Genomic DNA, 6000 nt, shown 5'->3' on the forward strand with positions numbered 1-6000 from the left:
GCGTTAAACGCCAGAAAAACGTCATGATCCGGAGTTGAACGCCAAGAAAGGCCTTTACACGTGGAAAGCTTTAGTCTCAGCCCCAGCACCCACCAAGTGGGCCCCAGAAGTGGATTTCTGCACCAATTACCTTAGTTTATTCATTTTCTGTAAACCTAGGTTACTAGTTTACTATTTAAACAACTTTTACAGACATTTCTTGTACCTCATGACATTTTCAGATCTGAATTACATATTTTGTGACGGCATGAGTCTCTAAACTCCATTGTTGGGGGTGAGGAGCTCTGCAGCGTCTCGATGATTTAATACAATTCCTTTGTTTTCCATTCAAACACGCTTGTTCTTATCTAAGATGTTTATTCGCGCTTAATTGTGAAGACGGTGATGATCCGTGACACTCATCACCTTCCTCAATCCATGAACGTGTGCTTGACAACCACCTCCGTTCTACATCAGATTGAATGAATATCTCTTAGATTCCCCAACAGAATCTTCGTGGTATAAGCCGGATTGATGGCGGCATTCATGAGAATCCGGAAAGTCTAAACCTTGTCTGTGGTATTCCGAGTAGGATTCCAGGATTGAATGACTGTGACGTGCTTCAAACTCCTGAGGGCTGGGCGTTAGTGACAGACGCAAAAGAATCAATGGATTCTATTCCAACCTGATTGAGAACCGACAGATGATTAGCCGTGCTGTGACAGAGCATAGGAACGTTTTCACTGAGAGGATGGGAAGTAGCCACTGACAACGGTGACACCCTACATAGAGCTTGCCATGGAAGGAACCTGCGTGTGAGAAGAGGATTTCAAGGAAGAGTTGAAGTTCTAAGGACAAAGCATCTCCAAAACTCCAACATATTTCCCATTACTGCACAACAAGTAACGCTGTTATTCTCTATTATTTTAACTTACAATTTTAAGTAGTTTGTAGTTTGGCTTTTTACAAATAAATCCAAATAACTTCATTAGTCCCCTGACTAAGATTAATAAAATAACATTGGTTGCTTCAAGCCAATAATCTCCGTGGGATCGACCCTTACTCACGTAAGGTATTACTTGGACGACCCAGTGCACTTGCTGGTTAGTTGTGCGAATCACAAATTCGTGCACCAAGTTTTTGGCGCCGTTGCCGGGGATTATTGAGTTTGAACAATTGAAGGCATATTTTATTTCTTAGATCAGGAATAATTTATTTTTGTTGTTACAGAGTCATTAAATTTTGATAGGATAGTTTCTTTTCAAAAATTTCTTTTCAAAAATATTATTTTTTTTTAATTAATTGTTGATTTTTCGTGAATTTAGTGTCTTATTCTAAGTTTGGTGTTAACTACATATTTTATATTTTCCTTAAAATTTTCGTATTAGTGTTCTTGGTTCTTCCTTGATCTTCAAGTTGTTCTTGATAATTGGTTATACCCTTTGGAACCTTTTTCAAAAATAATTTTTCTTGGACTGAATCTTGTGCCAAACTTTAGGTTTGGTGTTTTCTTGTTAATCTTTTTACAATTTTCGAAAATTTTATTAAAGTTTTCTAAAAATTTTAAGTTTGGTGTTCTTCCTTTTGTTCTTGGTGTTCTTGTGAATCTTCAAGGTGTTCTTGAGTTTTTCTTGTGTCTTGATCTTAAAATTTTTAAGTTTGGTGTTCCTTGGTGTTTTCCCTCCAAAAATTTTCGAAAATAAGGAGCACTAGATCTAAAAATTTTAAGTCTTGTGTCTTTTGTGTGTTTTTCTCTTTCATCATAAAATTCAAAATTCAAAAAAAAAATCTTTTCTAACTAATTTTAAAACTACATTTTCGAAATTTTCTTTTATATAAATCTCAGATTTCAATTTCAAAATTTTTTGAAAAAATTTTCATAGAATATTTTCAAATTTTTCTTATATATTCCATTTTTATTTATTCCACTATTATAAAATAAATAATAGCAACATACATATCATCTCTTTTATTCCATTATGGAATTAAATGGGAATGATCAGTCCAGGAGGACTCTGGGGTCATATGCTAACCCCACTACTGCTTCATATGGGAGTAGTATATGTATACCCTCCATTGGAGTTAGTAGCTTTGAGCTGAATCCTCAACTCATTATCATGGTGCAGCAAAACTGCCAGTATTCTGGTCTTCCACATGAAGAACCTACAGAGTTTCTGGCACAATTTTTGCAAATTGCTGACACAGTACATGATAAAGAAGTAAATCAGGATGTCTACAGATTATTACTGTTTCCATTTGCTGTAAAAGATCAAGCTAAGAGGTGGTTAAATAACCAGCCTAAGAACAGCATAAAAACATGGAAACAGCTGTCAGAAAAATTCCTGAATCACTATTTCCCTCCAAAACGGATGACACAGCTAAGGCTAAGCATCCAAGGCTTCAAACAAGGAGATAATGAATCCCTTTATGAAGCCTGGGAGAGATACAGAGAGATGCTAAGAAAATGCCCCTCTGAAATGTTTTCAGAGTGGGTGCAATTAGACATCTTCTACTATGGGCTTACAGAAAAAGCTCAGATTTCTCTAGACCACTCAGCTGGTGGATCTATACATATGAGAAAAACAATTGAAGAAGCTCAAGAGCTTATTGATACAGTTGCTAGAAATGAGCATCTGTACCTAAGCATTGAATCTTCCATGAAAGAAGAAGCTAAAACAGTAACTGCAGAACTCAGTCCGGTGGATCAGGCTAATGAAATTAATCAGCAATTGGACTTTCTAACTCAGCAGCTAGCCGAATTCAAGGAAATATTACAGGAAACAAGAATGGCTAACAGGAATATGGAAGTGCAATTAAAGCAGACAGAAAAGCAACTGTCAAAACAAATAGCAGAAGAATGCCAAGCAGTTCAATTAAGAAGTGGGAAAACATTAAATACCTCACTTCAAAGCAGCAGGAAGCCAAGAAATGAACAGATGTCTACTCAAAATCCCTCTGAGGACAATCAGAGCCCAGAGAGGAATGAAGCTGGCGCTGAACGCCCAGCCCATGCTCATTCCTGGCGTTCAACGCCAGAAACAAGCATGGATCTGGCATTGAACGCCCAAAAGGAACATGGTTCTGGCGTTCAAACGCCAGTAACAAACAAGGAAGTGGCGTCTAACGCCACTCCAGCTTCCACACCTGGCATTCAAATGCCAGTGGGTGATCAGTCACATACAAGTGCTGATAACAACCCTTCTAAAAAGGCTTCCCAACCCACTTCTGTAGGTAATAAACCTGCAGCAACTAAGGTTGAGGAATACAAAGCCAAAATGCCTTATCCTCAAAAACTCCGCCAGGCGGAACAGGATAAGCAATTTGCCCGCTTTGCAGACTATCTCAGGACTCTTGAAATAAAGATTCCGTTTGCAGAAGCACTTGAGCAAATACCTTCTTATGCTAAGTTCATGAAAGAGATCTTAAGTCATAAGAAGGATTGGAGGGAAACTGAAAAAGTTTACCTCACTGAAGAATGCAGTGCAGTCATTCTGAAAAGCTTACCTGAGAAGCTTAAAGATCCTGGGAGCTTTATGATACCATGCACATTAGAAGGTGTTTGTACCAAGCAAGCTTTATGTGATCTTGGGGCAAGTATCAACCTAATACCTGCATCTACTATCAGAAAGCTTGGTTTGACTGAAGAAATCAAACCAACCAGGATATGTCTTCAACTTGCTGATGGCTCCATTAAATACCCATCAGGCGTGATTGAAGACATGATTGTCAAGGTTGGGCCATTTGCCTTTCCTACTGACTTTGTGGTGCTGGAAATGGAGGAGCACAAGAGTGCAACTCTCATTCTAGGAAGACCTTTCCTAGCAACTGGCCGAACCCTCATTGATGTCCAAAAAGGGGAAGTGACCTTGAGAGTCAATGAGGAGGAGTTCAAGTTGAATGTTGTTAAAGCCATGCAACATCCAGACACCCCAAATGACTGCATGAGTGTTGATATTATTGACTCTCTGGTAAGAGAGGTCAATATGGCTGAGAGTCTCGAATCAGAGCTGGAGGACATCTTTAAAGATGTTCAGCCTGATTCGGAGGAATCAGAGAAGATAACAGAACCTCTGAAAGTCCCTCAAGAAGAGGAGAAACCTCCGAAACCCGAACTCAAACCATTACCACCATCCCTGAAATATGCATTTCTAGGAGAAGGTGAAACCTTTCCTATAATTATAAGCTCTACCTTAGAGCCACAGGAAGAGGAAGCACTAATTCAAGTGCTAAGGACGCACAAGACAGCTCTTGGGTGGTCCATTAGTGATCTTAAGGGCATTAGCCCAGCCAGATGCATGCACAAAATCTTGTTGGAGGATGACGCCAAGCCAGTGGTTCAACCACAAAGGCGGCTGAATCCAGCTATGAAAGAAGTGGTGCAAAAAGAGGTCACTAAATTACTAGAGGCTGGGATTATTTATCCTATTTCTGACAGCCCCTGGGTGAGCCCTGTCCAAGTTGTCCCTAAGAAGGGTGGCATGACAGTGGTTCATAATGAAAAAAATGAACTGGTCCCTACAAGGACAGTTACAGGGTGGCGTATGTGCATTGACTACAGAAGGCTCAATACAGCCACCAGAAAGGATCATTTTCCTTTACCATTCATAGACCAGATGCTAGAAAGACTAGCAGGTCATGAATACTACTGCTTCCTGGATGGATATTCAGGTTATAATCAAATTGCAGTAGATCCCCAGGATCAGGAGAAAACGGCATTCACATGCCCATCTGGAGTATTTGCATACAGAAGGATGCCATTTGGCCTGTGCAATGCACCTGCAACCTTTCAGAGGTGCATGCTCTCAATTTTCTCTGATATGGTGGAAAAATTTCTGGAAGTCTTCATGGATGACTTTTCAGTATTTGGAGACTCATTCAGCTCCTGCCTTAACCATTTAGCACTTGTTCTAAAAAGATGCCAAGAGACTAACCTGGTTTTAAACTGGGAAAAATGTCATTTTATGGTGACTGAAGGAATTGTCCTTGGGCACAAAATTTCGAACAAGGGAATAGAGGTGGATCAAGCTAAGGTAGAAGTAATTGAAAAATTACCACCACCTGCTAATGTTAAGGCAATCAGAAGCTTTCTGGGGCATGCAGGATTCTATAGGAGGTTTATAAAAGATTTTTCAAAAATCGCCAAACCTCTGAGCAACCTGCTAGCTGCTGACACGCCATTTATCTTTGATAAAGAGTGTCTGCAGGCATTTGAGACTCTGAAAGCTAAATTGGTTACAGCACCAATCATCTCTGCACCAGACTGGACATTACCATTTGAACTGATGTGTGATGCCAGTGACCATGCCATTGGTGCAGTGTTGGGACAAAGGCATGACAAGCTTCTGCATGTCATTTACTATGCCAGCCGTGTTCTAAATGATGCACAGAAGAATTACACAACCACAGAAAAAGAGCTACTTGCAGTGGTTTACGCCATTGACAAATTCAGATCCTATTTAGTAGGATCAAAAGTGATTGTGTATACTGATCATGCTGCTCTTAAATATCTACTCACAAAGCAGGATTCAAAACCCAGACTCATCAGATGGGTGCTGCTTCTGCAAGAGTTTGATATAGAAATAAGAGACAGAAAAGGGACAGAAAATCAAGTAGCAGATCACCTGTCCCGAATAGAACCAGTAGAAGGGGCGTCCCTCCCTCTCACTGAGATCTCTGAAACCTTTCCGGATGAGCAACTGTTTGCCATCCAGGAAGTGCCATGGTTTGCAGACATTGCAAACTACAAAGCAGTGAGATTCATACCCAAAGAGTACAGTAAGGTGCAATCAAAGAAATTAATCACAGATGCAAAGTACTATCTTTGGGATGAACCATATCTCTTTAAGAGATGTGCAGACGGAGTGATCCGTAGATGTGTGCCTAAAGAAGAAGCACAGAAGATCCTTTGGCATTGCCATGGATCACAGTATGGAGGACATTTTGGAAGTGAACGAACAGCCACAAGAGTCCTCCAAAGTGGCTTCTATTGGCCTACTCTCTATAAAGATTCCCGAGCGTTTG

The sequence above is a fragment of the Arachis hypogaea genome, chromosome 5, assembly GCF_003086295.3.
Source record: "Arachis hypogaea cultivar Tifrunner chromosome 5, arahy.Tifrunner.gnm2.J5K5, whole genome shotgun sequence".
Taxonomy (NCBI): domain Eukaryota; kingdom Viridiplantae; phylum Streptophyta; class Magnoliopsida; order Fabales; family Fabaceae; genus Arachis; species Arachis hypogaea.